At 38.3% G+C, this 12,090-nt stretch overlaps 1 long non-coding RNA gene across 1 annotated transcript in view; it reads left to right on the forward strand.

Moving 5' to 3' along the window:
• The window catches only part of LOC124094687 (uncharacterized), a 59,223-nt gene extending 47,443 nt beyond the window's left edge, over window positions 1-11,780 (forward strand). The window contains exons 3-5 of the long non-coding RNA XR_006852295.2: window positions 5,170-5,214; window positions 6,467-6,565; window positions 10,689-11,780. This is a non-coding gene — a long non-coding RNA (uncharacterized LOC124094687). The remainder of the gene's footprint in view (window positions 1-5,169; window positions 5,215-6,466; window positions 6,566-10,688) is intronic.
• The last annotated feature ends 310 nt before the right edge of the window (window positions 11,781-12,090 follow it).

Consider the following 12,090-nt stretch of genomic DNA (forward strand, 5'->3'; position numbering starts at 1 on the left):
CATAAAGTTTAAGTCCATAAGTATATTCTGGACTCTCAATTCTAGGCCTTGAGCTTTGTCTATCCTTATGCCATTATTATACAGTCTTGATTGCTGGTAAATTTGGAAGTCAGGAATTGTGATACCTTGATTTTGTTCTTTTTTTGTGATTGTTTTGGCTATCCTGGGTCTCCTGCATTTCCATGTGAATTTTAGGATCAGTTTCTAAATTTATGCCAAAAAATGGCAGCTAGAATTTTAATAGAGATTGCATTGAATCTATGGATCAAATGGGGAGTATTGTGTTTCCAACATTGTTCAAATCCATGAATGTGGATTCAAGTTTTTAGGTCTTATTTAATTTTTTTCAATGATATCTTACAGTGTTCAAGTCTTGATTCATTTTAAAAAATATATTTCTAACTATTATATTCTGTTTGTTGCTATTATTAAATTATTTTCTTCATTTAATTTTTTGATTGTTCATTATTGGCAAATGGAAATAAGTATTTTTTGCATAGTTATCTTGCATTCTGTAACCTTGATGAACTTGTTTATTAACTATAACAGTTTTATTGATTTCTTGGAATTTTCTCTATACAAGATCATGTCATTTGCAAATAGAGATGGTACTTCTTCCTTTCTAATCTGAATGCCTTTTAATTCCTTTTCTTGCCTAACTGCCCTTCCATATTAAATGCAAATGGCAATAGTGGACATCCTTTTTGTGTTATTGACATAAATGAGAAAACATTTCATCTTTCTTCCTTAAGTATGCTGATAGCTGTGGGGTTTTGTAGATATATTTTGTCATTTTTGAGAAATTTCCCTTCTATTACTAGATTATTGAGTGTTTTTATTATGAAGGGTGTTAGATTTTGTCAAATGTGTTTTGTGTGTGTATTGTGATTATCATGTGGGCTTTAACCTTTTTCTACTAATATACTGTTACATTGATTGATTTTTAATATTGAACCAACCTTGCATTCCTGGTATAACTCACACTTGGTCATGATGTACATTCCTTTTTATATGTTACTGAATTAATTTGCTAGCATTTTCTTGACGACTTTTGTGTCTTTATTCATAATGGATTTTGGTCTATAGTTTCTGTTTCTTGTGTGGTGTTTTTCTGGGCTCATAAAATGAGTTTTGAGAAGCATTTTTTATTCCTCTATTTCTCTAAGAGTTTGTAAAAAAATGTGTTTATTCTTTAATATTTGGTAGAATTCTCCAGGGAAGCATTTTGTTCCAGGATTTTCTTTTTGGGAAGATTTTGGATTGCTAATTAAATTTTATTCTTTATTATGAGTTTGTTCAGATTCTCTATTCATTCTTGAATTCATTTTGTTAGTTTTTGTCTTTCCAGGAATTTATCCACTTCACTAGGTTACTTATGTTGTTAGTGTATAATTGTTCATAGTATTCCCTTATAACCTTTTTATTTCTCTAATGTCAGTAGTAGTGTTTCCTCAAATGAGGAACAAAATTCCTGGTTTTATTAATTTAAGCCTTCTCCATTTTTTCTTGGTTAATATCTTTTCCAAGAAACAACTTTTGTTTTCATTGACTCTCTTTTGATTTCTATTCTTTAATTCAATTGTTTTTGTTATAATTGCTAAATTGCTTAAGGCTTTGCTAAATTACTGAGGCTGGCCTCAAACTTGTCTCCTGCCTCAGCCTCCTTAGCTACTGGTTTTACAGGGGAAGAATTTTTTTAGCCATTATTTCCTCATACAGTCTTGCTACCCTTTTTCTCTGCCATCATTTGGTACTCTCATCATGTACATGTCTCTGAGACTATTCACTTTTCTTTCTGTTCTTCACACTACATAATCTTCACTGATTTATTTTTAGGTTTGCTAATTCTTTCTGATGTCTGCTCAAATCTGGTCTTGAGAACTTCAAGTGAATTTTTCATTTCAGTTGGTATTTTTGAACTTAGAATTTCTGTTTTGTACCTTTTAATAATTTCTACTTCTTTATTAATATTCTGTATCTAGTGAGACATGATTATTATATTTTTCTTTAGTTCTTAGGGTGTGACTTTCTTTAGTTCAATTAATATATTTAAAACACCTGATTAAAAGGTTTTTTTTTCCTAGTAAGTCCTAAACCTGCATTTCCTCAAGGAAGTTTCTATTGATTGGGGTTTTTGTATTTTGTTTTGTTCTATTTTTGTTGATGTGGTTGTTTACTGTGTATAGTCATACTTTTTTTTTTGCATGTCTTAAAATTTTTTAATATTGGACATTTTAAAAACAATAATGTAGCAACTCTACAAATCAGATTTTACCCTCTATCCAAGGCCTGTTGATGTTACTATGTGTTATAGTTGTTCTTCTCTGTTTAGTAACATCTGAACTAATTCTCTAAAGTCTGTATTATTTGTTATGTGTGATAGTTGAAATCTGCTTGTTTAGCTCAGTGGTCATCTAATTACAACAAGTTTTCCAGTCTTTGGTAAGAGACTCTAAGTATATTTGTGAGCACATCTTCAACACTAAGGTAGGCAGTTCACAAACTCTGCCTTAGCCTTCACTTCCTGATTCTATAGATCTTTATGGCAGCTAGGTATAAGAGGTTAGAGTCTTCTCAGGTCATTCCTGAGCATGTGCACAGTCCTATACGTACATGGACTTAATGATTCCCAGGAATATATTAGAACATTGAAACCCCTATTGGCAATTCATTTCACAGTTTTTCCTTTTAAGCTTTTTGGGCAGTCTATTATTTCTATCAAGTGTAAAACACTTCTTAAGCACTGTAAAGCTAAACACTTGCCTGTAACCATTTTCAATAGTCATCTTCAGTGAACATACTTTGCACTTGGGAAAACTCTGATTCAGGTTAAATAAAGGCAATCTTATATCAAGGAAGACATTTGGCATTTGTTTTTTAAGGATTGGCTAGCTTCGCTTAGCATAATCTGCACTAATGCCATCCATTTTCCTGCAAATTCCATGATTTTGTCATTTTTTAGTGCTGCATAATACTCCATTGTGTATAAATGCCACATTTTTTTATCCATTCATCTATTGAAGGGCATCTAGGTTGGTTCCACAGTCTAGCTATTGTGAATTGTGCTGCTATGATCATTGATGTGGCAGTATCCCTATAGTACGCTCTTTTAAGATCCTCAGGGAATAGTCCGAGAAGGGCGATAGCTGGGTCAAATGGTGGATCCATTCCCAGCTTTCCCAGGAATCTCCATACTGCTTTCCAAATTGGCCTCACCAATTTGCAGTGCCACCAGCAATGTACAAGTGTACCCTTTTCCCCACATCCTTGCCAGCACTTATTGTTGTTTGACTTCATAATGGCTGCCAATCTTACTGGAGTAGGGAGGGGAGGGAAGGGGGGATAGTAGGGGATAGGAAAGGCAGCAGAATACAACAGTCACTAATATGCCATTTTGTAAAAATGTGAATGTGTAACCGATGTGATTCTGCAATTTGTATTTGGGGTAAAAATGGGAGTTCATAACCCACTTGAGTCAAATGTATGAAAGATGATATGTCATGAGCTTTGTAATGTTTTGAACAACCAATAAAAAAAAATAAAGACAATCTTGCAAGTACCATTTTCCAGGAAACCTCTGAGAAGTTCAAACAATGACAAGACTGTGGGATGGGACAAGAAGCTCTGACTCCAGTGGCTGCTAGCTGATGATTTTCACTGTGATTATGGGCTATCGATTTCTAAGGCTGCCATTGAGTTGATGGGAAATTTTGATGTTCTCTTTCTCAATTGGTTTACTAATCTTCATGTGTTTTGTTATCTGAGTTTGAGTCTCTTCCTCCCTCTCCCTTTTGCCCTTACCTTCTCCTGTCTAGGGTATTCTTCTCTATTACCTGCATTTGGTTCTCTAGTTCTTGAATTCTAGAACATGATCTGATACTGTAGGGTGCAAGATTTCTGTTCCACAGCAATATTAAGGCCATACAGGTACATTTATAAAGGAGGGTTGACCCGGGTCCCATCTGCCTATCTTTTTCCTCTTATCTTCCTTGTTGATCTTTCTTTTATGACTGGGCATTATCTCCACAGCCCCCAACTTCTCATAGTGAGAATAACTCTGCTTTCTTTGGGAATCTAAACTCCTTAGTGCGTCTGTCTTCTTATTATCTATGCACATTCAAACTTAAATTCTCCATATGGACATGACTCCCAAGGAAATTCCATGTGGGAAAACTTTTAGAATTTTGTAAGAGTAAACTCGGATCTCTGAAAAAAAAATGTTTGTAATTTTGGGGGTAAATTTTAAAATTATGAGCTTCACTAGCCGTAGGGTTTAAATATTTTCTCAACTAGTAGATATGAAAATTAAAAAGACCATTCAGAATGAATGTTGGACATAAGGCTAGAAGAGGGATCTGCCATGCCAGGCAGCCATTCTTTGGTTGCTGGATCATGGGGAGTTTCGAGGAGTCATGGGGGTGGAGAGGCCAGAGAAGCAGATGTGGGGGAGAGGTAGGGATGCACTTGGTGCTCAAAGCAGTGGCTGTTTGCCAAAATGGAAGTTATGTCAGTGTATTAACAGCTGGTGTGCTAGCAGCTGAGCATCAGCCTTCAGCCCTGGAGTCTAATCACTGTGCGGATGGGGAGTACACTCCTTTGCTCACTGAGGTCTTCTTAGGATCTACCAAAGTTTCAGTCTTATATTAAACACATTATATGTATGAACTAAATAAATAAATGGGCAATGAATAAATATACACATAAGGACATGCCTAACCCAAATGGGAGTGCATATCAGTAAAACAGCATTATGATACTTGCCCTTCTTTTAATTTCATAGAGAGAACCATGAGAAGACAGGGCAGGGTATGGTGACACATATCTGTACTCTCAGCTACACAGGAGGCTGAGGCAGGAGGATCACAAATTTGAGGCCATGTCTCAAAATAAAATAAAATTTAAAAAGGGGCTGGGGATGCAGCTTGCTTGCCTAGAATGTGCAAGGTCCTTTGTTCAATTCTCATTCCCACCAAAATAAAAAACAAAACAAAACAAAACAAAAACCCACATACATATTGTTGACACAGTACCTGGCACCCTGTGAGAACCAATGCTTTCAATAATAGCAACAATGACAGTCACGGTCATATCTTTTGGAGTCACTATTTTACTTTTCAGCCAGAGTTCTAAGCAAGGCAATTCTAAAAATTGCAATTCATTTTTTTCTAGAAAATATTCCCAATGCCTTCTGATGAACTGAAGAGTGAACCAAAGGTAGGTAAATGTTCCTTTCAGGTGTCACCTACTTTATACTTAGTCCTCCGCTCTGCTCACTGCCACCTCCAGTCCCCATACAAATAATACAGTTAATATGCAACTATGGGAAGCTCCCCAAGGTGCAGGCAAACACACCACCAAAGAAATTTCTTGAACGGTTGCATGCTGGCCTTGGAGGATGGGCTTCTGTGTGCTCATTCTCAGCACTCCCCATTCTCCTACAGTCTTCCTGGCCCGGATGGGCAATCATCACACTTCATTGTCCAGTACCATCATTACAATATTGTTATCATCTGAGCTGGAGTCTGACACTTTCTCTAAGACCTTTCAAATAACCCCTTTACTAGGCTTCAGTACCAAACCATTCAGGGCAAATCTCTGCTTTGTGCTTGTCAGCCTTAATAGACTGGATGTCACTTGAGCCTGTAAAAAGTGCCTGCTCCTCAGCTGTCAGTCAGTCCTGGTGGTGTCAGCGAGAGCGTGGCTGGAGCTGGCTGGATTAGAGGGTAGTTACCATAGCTGTCAGATTACTGACAGCCTGACACCCACACTCCCAACTTCCTCTTACTCTATTTGGTTTCTATTGAGCTCTCTGGACCTGTCTTAAGGTGGATCTCTCTGTTGGAAACAAATCATAATTTGGCTAGCATCATCAGAAGTTCTAAGTTTTTAGAAAGCCCCTTACTTTGAGCAGCTTTTATATTTTAGTGAATATGTTTAACTTCATTTCAGCAATAGGGCTACCTCCCCACACTTTCCAAGTTTATGGAAACCGTGTGCAGGTGTATATGCATGTGATTTCAGTTTCAGTGTCCTAATTATTTAAGGATATGTAAGTCTCACCAGAAATGTTTTCCTTTGCCTCTTTCTCATCTATGGGATTTCTTCCTCCTTTTGATCATACCTTTTCTCTGGCCCTTTGTGTTAAATGGGAGACTCGGTTTTGAGAGTGTGTGCATGGGCCTGTGTGTGTGCACACTTGTGTGCTGGTAGGTGTATATGCAGAACTGTTGAATGTTTGTGGACATACATTCATACCTAATGGAAGGCAGTCAGCTAACAGCCCAGGCAGGAAGAACAAATTGGCAACTGTCCAAACCATGCCTTAGTTAACATTCACCTTCAACACAGCCAATTAGTGAATGAAGTTCACTCCCTCCTTCTGGCTCTCCCTCTCCCTGGTTTTCATTCACCCTTGTACTCCCTCCTCTCCCTTTTCCTCCTTTCCTCCTTTTCCGATTTATTAAAGGTTCACTATCTGGCAGTCCCCAGACTGGACACCAGGCAAACAAATGAACGTAATGACACCCTGTACACAAATTCACAGTTGCCTGCTCACATTCCTCAGGTATGTTTGAAATTTACAAGCTTTTATTTCTGACAAGGGAGCTGAGCTTAATTAACACTTTCATTTACTTAGCTAATAGTCAAGGCTGATTTGCTTTTATTAAACCAGGCTTTGGGACCAGAAATGCAACTTTTGCACAATCTTAAATTTGCTTACTATTCTAACCTGCTACGGAATTAAACTTGAGTCTGCATTCTGAGCACGGCCTTCAGCCCACACAGGCACATGCATGTTTAGTGCTGTGTTGCTACAGGGGAGAGAAAGCACCAGGCTTTCAGAAATGTACTTGCATCCTGGGAAAGTCATTGCATCTATCTCGCTGAACTACAGTTATCATGTCTCTAAATTGGAGATAATGATATTTATCTACTAACTTCATAGGTTTGGTCTACAGTCCAAATGTGACTGGATACACATGCACACATACACATACATATATGTGTGTGTGTATGTATACATGCACACACACATTACAAAGTGGAAAATGTCACAAATACAAATTGTGATCATCAGTAGGACTCTATATGGTTATATATAATTTGAGATAATCACTTGATTATTTACCCTATTTTACTTATTCCTGTTTTCTTGGCCATACATGCTTTGCTTTGGCTTAGCACATAACTACATAGCTGAAAAAAAAATGCCCCACAATAAAAATAAAAGATTACATTTTGATTAAACTTATGAACTCACAGTCAGGTTAGGAGCCTTTAGTGGTCTTCCCTGGTCCTCATTATGCCTATAAGAATGTGTGGCTTTTTAAGATCTTTGTTGTTTTTCTATAAGCCCAACAAAATAGTTTAAATTAAAAGGAGTCAGTATCTATCTCAATTTCTGGGTAGTTATGAATTCCTTATAATTCCAGAAACTTGACAAAATAAAGGTCAAACCAGAGACAGAAAAATATGTTGTGAACATACTGGAAAAGGTGGGGGGCCAGAGAGGAGATACAAGAACTTTATGTTTTCAGTGCCAAAGCCAAAGACATATTTTTTCCTGAATTTCCTCCCCATTCCAAAAAAAAATCTTTTTTAAATAAAAAGACTCTTATATTCCACCCAATTAAATGTTGGAAAACAGCCCTTCAATATTATTTACAAGCATTTAAAGGTTTTAAATTCAACCAGCTCCCCCACGCTCTCCCTTGCTCGAACACACATTCTTTATTCTGTGCGCCGCTGAGGCTGTCTACTCAGTACCACAATAACCAGAGGTTCAATTATTCAACTAATTTGGTGAAAGCATCACATCTAACAAATAATAAGTGGGTTGTGAAAATGTTTATTTGCAAACCAAGTGATCTGACCACAGTTTTGCTGGACTTCCTGGGCAAGGATTCCATTCTGCATCAGCAATAGAAATGCTTTTTCAAAATTGACTCTTTCCTGAGCTCCACTTTGAATGAAGGCCTGCATTTTGCAAGGAGACCGTCATAGGTAAGGGATTCTGTGGCCCTAGTTCTGAGAAAGGGGAGAGGTAAAAACCTCCCCCTATAGCTTTACACCATAATTAGCTAAGGAAATAGACTGGTTGTCTTAAAATAAAAACACCTATCTTATTTTTAACCATAAAGTAATAAGGATGTTCTTCCTACCCCCTTTTCAAGTCTACCTTGGCCTAAATTGCAAAATGCAAAACCTCTGAAACCATTCCTGTGGATGGTACAGGCAGGGTGACTTTGAAATACAGCAAGTATTCTTGGGTTCATATACTAATTCTTGAGCCTCAATTTTCTCATCAATAAGACAATTAAAATCATAAGGTTTAAATGGGATAATTTATAAATTTGGCATGGTGCCTGGTACAAAGTATGTGCCTAATGAATAGTAGTTATTGTTATTACTCTTCCTTCTGCTTGCACCCTTCTCAAATTCAGACCTAAGCTCTGAGTTTGTGAAAAGATGTTAGTCTTCTTCCTACCTTTCCCTATGTGATGGTATATTCTCACTCATCCATCCATTCATCCATCCTGGCATTTATTCATTCATTCATGTAATAAATATTTAAGGGTCTACTCTGTTTCAGGCAAGTCCAGGTGAAGAGCTGCAAGATGAACATGATGTGCTCTCCAGGATTCCCAGCCAAGTGGAGTAGACAGATATGTTAACATTCATAGGGGTGTAATTAGATCTACAACACAAATATAAAAATGAGATGCTGGGAAGCAGCATCTTCTTCTGTTAGAAATGTCAGGAAAGGTGTCTGAGAAAAGAAGAACTTTGAGCTGAGTTTGGCAGAACATTTAATGCATATGCAAAGACTCAGGTGTGACTATAGCAGGGGCAGTGGGAAAACCACAGTCCACAGGGATGTAAGGGATGGTCACAGGCAGGTCCAGAAATGGGCTGGGGTCCACTCAAGAGAGCCTTGTACTCTAAGCTTTCCTCAAAATTTATGGATCTGTGGAATATTTCAAGAAAGAGAATAACAGGATCAGCTTTGCATTCTAGAAAGGTCACTCTGAAGGATGAGGGATATTCTTGAATCAGGAATTAGCCCAAAAGGTAGATATAACAAAGGCTTGAGTAAGACAGAGAAAGAGAGGGAATGGCATGGAGAGGTAAGGAGGAGGACACAACAGGTTTCCTGACAGTGTGGCTTTGGCACCTAAGGAGAGCTGGGCTCCAGGGTGGTTTCCGGTTTCCAACTCAAGTGACCCAAGTGGAACATGGAGTCATCAATGAGTTGGCAAGAACAAAGTGGGACCTGACTTAGAAGAAGCTCCTAAAGGGAAAGAAGGGCTGGGAAACGGGACAGATGGGTATATAGTTTGAGGCAAGTCAAATAGGAGATGAGATATTTAGTGAAAATGTTCAGTAAAAATGTGGAGCCCAGGTGAGGCCTGAAGAAGAGTCGGATGTCCAGAGTGGCTCAATGGGTAGAGTCATAGGGGGATGAGGCTGTACAGGAGATGGCAGCTGAGAAAGGTTCTAGATAAGGAGATGGAGCCCCTGAAATTCCAGCACAAGAACAAAGAGCCCAAGAGGCAACTGGGGAAGCAGAGTGGGTCCTGGGAGAGTGAAGGGGGTGGGTATTTGAACATGGTGGCAAAACGCAAGGGTGGCAATTGTTACTTCTGAGAGAAGTCAAGTAAGCTGAGGGCCCTTCAGAAGAGAGGATTACCAGCAACCCCAGTGGCAGGAGTTCAGTCACTCCTGTGGGATAACAGGATGATAGGAGGAGGGTTAGAGAATGGAGGAGAAAGTTTCTAAGTTTATGGGGTGGAGTGAGAGGACTAGCTGTGAGTGAGAGGTGGAGGATTATAGGGTTATCAGGTTCCCACTTTAGGGCTCAAGTCACACCTCTTGGCATGCTGCTTTATTTTCCTTACCACATCCTTGATTGTGGCTTGTAAATCTTGAAGCCTGCTCCTTTAGCCCTCTCAGACACTCGGTTCAAAAATATGTAATGAATTGAAAGAATTAGCATTTGTCATCTCCAAGAATCCCAGGTGGCTTGAAAAAGTCCTGAGTAGCTTCAGTTACAGGTTTTTTGTTCTGAAACCTCTGCTTTCAAACTGATTGCATCACTGCCTCCAGGAACACCTGACAGGTAGGATCCCCCCCTTGCCTAACCCTGCTTCCTTTCTCTCAGCAGGCAGAGTGACGAGCTGCCTGCAGTCTGCAGCTGAGGCACCCAGAGACCTGGTGTCTCTGAACAGCTCCGAGCGCTGCCTGCTCTGAGCTAGCCAGCTCCTGCCTGGGCTGAGCAGCGAGAGAGAAAGACATCTGTGATATCCGATGACAATCATCTCTGATTAGAGTGTCACCACATAGCACAGGCGAGCCTGGGCCACAGCTAATTAGCTATGTGAGGCCAGCACTGTTTACTGTAACTGTACTAACAAGTTGCAGCTTTTTCTATTGCTGAAGAGTCATTGCACAAATGCCAGCCAGGAACCCTTCACTCCAACAGTTTAGGGACAGACTTGCTACCTCCTTACTGTACCAATACCAGGAAACATTAATACCTTTGTGCCAAGAACCTCTTCAAGTCCATGTTTCCTCCTTCTGCATACCGTCACCTCAAGTCATAATAGTAGAATAAGTTGCTTTATTGAATCTGAAATTATTCTAAATGGGCTTGCACTTTTAAATGGATACCTCTTTTTCTTTTTTAGCACCCCTTGGGCTATGTCAAGGAATCAGCTAACTCTGGGAAATACAGCTAAGATGGCTTTGTCATTTGAGCTAAAGTGTGACAGGAGCAGATGGAAAGACCAGAAGCTTAATGGGAATTAAAGGCATGCACTCTACTTTATCCCATTCATGTTTGATATATTTGATCTATTGTTCATAAACATATTACCTTTAAGGATATAGTTCCGATTTTTTGCTATAAAACCCATTGAAATCAGTTTCAAGATATTTTTTCTAAGGCTTTTTCAACATAAGAGAAAATTTCCTTGTAAGTTCTCTTACACCCATAGAAGAAGCATTTCTCTATAACTTCAAAAAATGATATGCTATCTTGCAGCTTCTATATCTTTTAGAAATAAATGCTTCTAACTCAGGAGCCTTGAATTGGAAACATTGTGTGTATAATACTGATGAAACTCATGTAACTATTTGAGCTTGATTTCAGGATACTTTTATATTTTGGCCATTGAGAAAACTTTGGAGAATTTTACAAAGTCAGTGAAAATTAGTAACATCTTCCTTGGAATTACTACTACCAGAAGCCTAAACCTTCACAAATTGACTCATTTGTTCGTCTGAGAAATCTACCAACTTATCTTCCCAAGTTCCCAATCTAAGGACTTCAAATATTTTGCCGAATTCCTACTTTCCTTCCCTGAGCCAAAACTAGTTGCTCAGAAACTTTCAGAAAACAGAATGCCAAAATAATTCTGAAAGTCCATATGTTGTCATATACAAGTATAGGACTTTTTACGGACACAAAAAACTGATATTTTATTTTCCAGAGAAAACCATGGACTAAACGTCTTGAAAATACACACAGTGTTCCTAGCACCACTGCATAAAGTAGAAGCTCTGGAAATGTAAATACTTTCAATAAAGCGCACTGTGGGTGCGTTATTTCATTTCAGTACTGTTTAAAATTAATTTATCATTGAAAGCACATTTTAGAGTGAGTTTCCATAAATCTCCATATTTAGAAATTCAAAAGTGTCTTTAGCATGCTCATTCACTTTGTTACTTTCATAATTTCCAACAAGCAAAGTTTCTTTTCTTAATGAAAGTGGTATTTTTAGGGATATTTTTTTGCTTTAACTTTAAACAAAATTCCCTCTCCAGGAGGAAGGTTGATTACCAATCTTTGGTCTGGAGGTAAGTTTTACAGCTGTTTTAAACCCATGAAAGTGGGTCTTATATTGGAAGTGCTGACACAGCCCTATCCACCATGTATCGGCATGAACTATACCGCTGTAATAAGCAGTTATTATGTATGTGTAAAAATAATGAGAGGCCGTGTCTGAAGAGAGTTAATGTAAAATGCTAAGCAATTATAGTTGGTTACACAGTATAGGTTAATATTCTTTCATATAGCTGCACTTTTTT

The sequence above is a fragment of the Marmota monax genome, unplaced genomic scaffold (genome assembly GCF_021218885.2).
Source record: "Marmota monax isolate L192 unplaced genomic scaffold, Marmota_monax_Labrador192_F-V1.1 WCK01_AAM20220418_F8-fsc00007, whole genome shotgun sequence".
Classification (NCBI taxonomy): Eukaryota; Metazoa; Chordata; class Mammalia; order Rodentia; family Sciuridae; genus Marmota; species Marmota monax.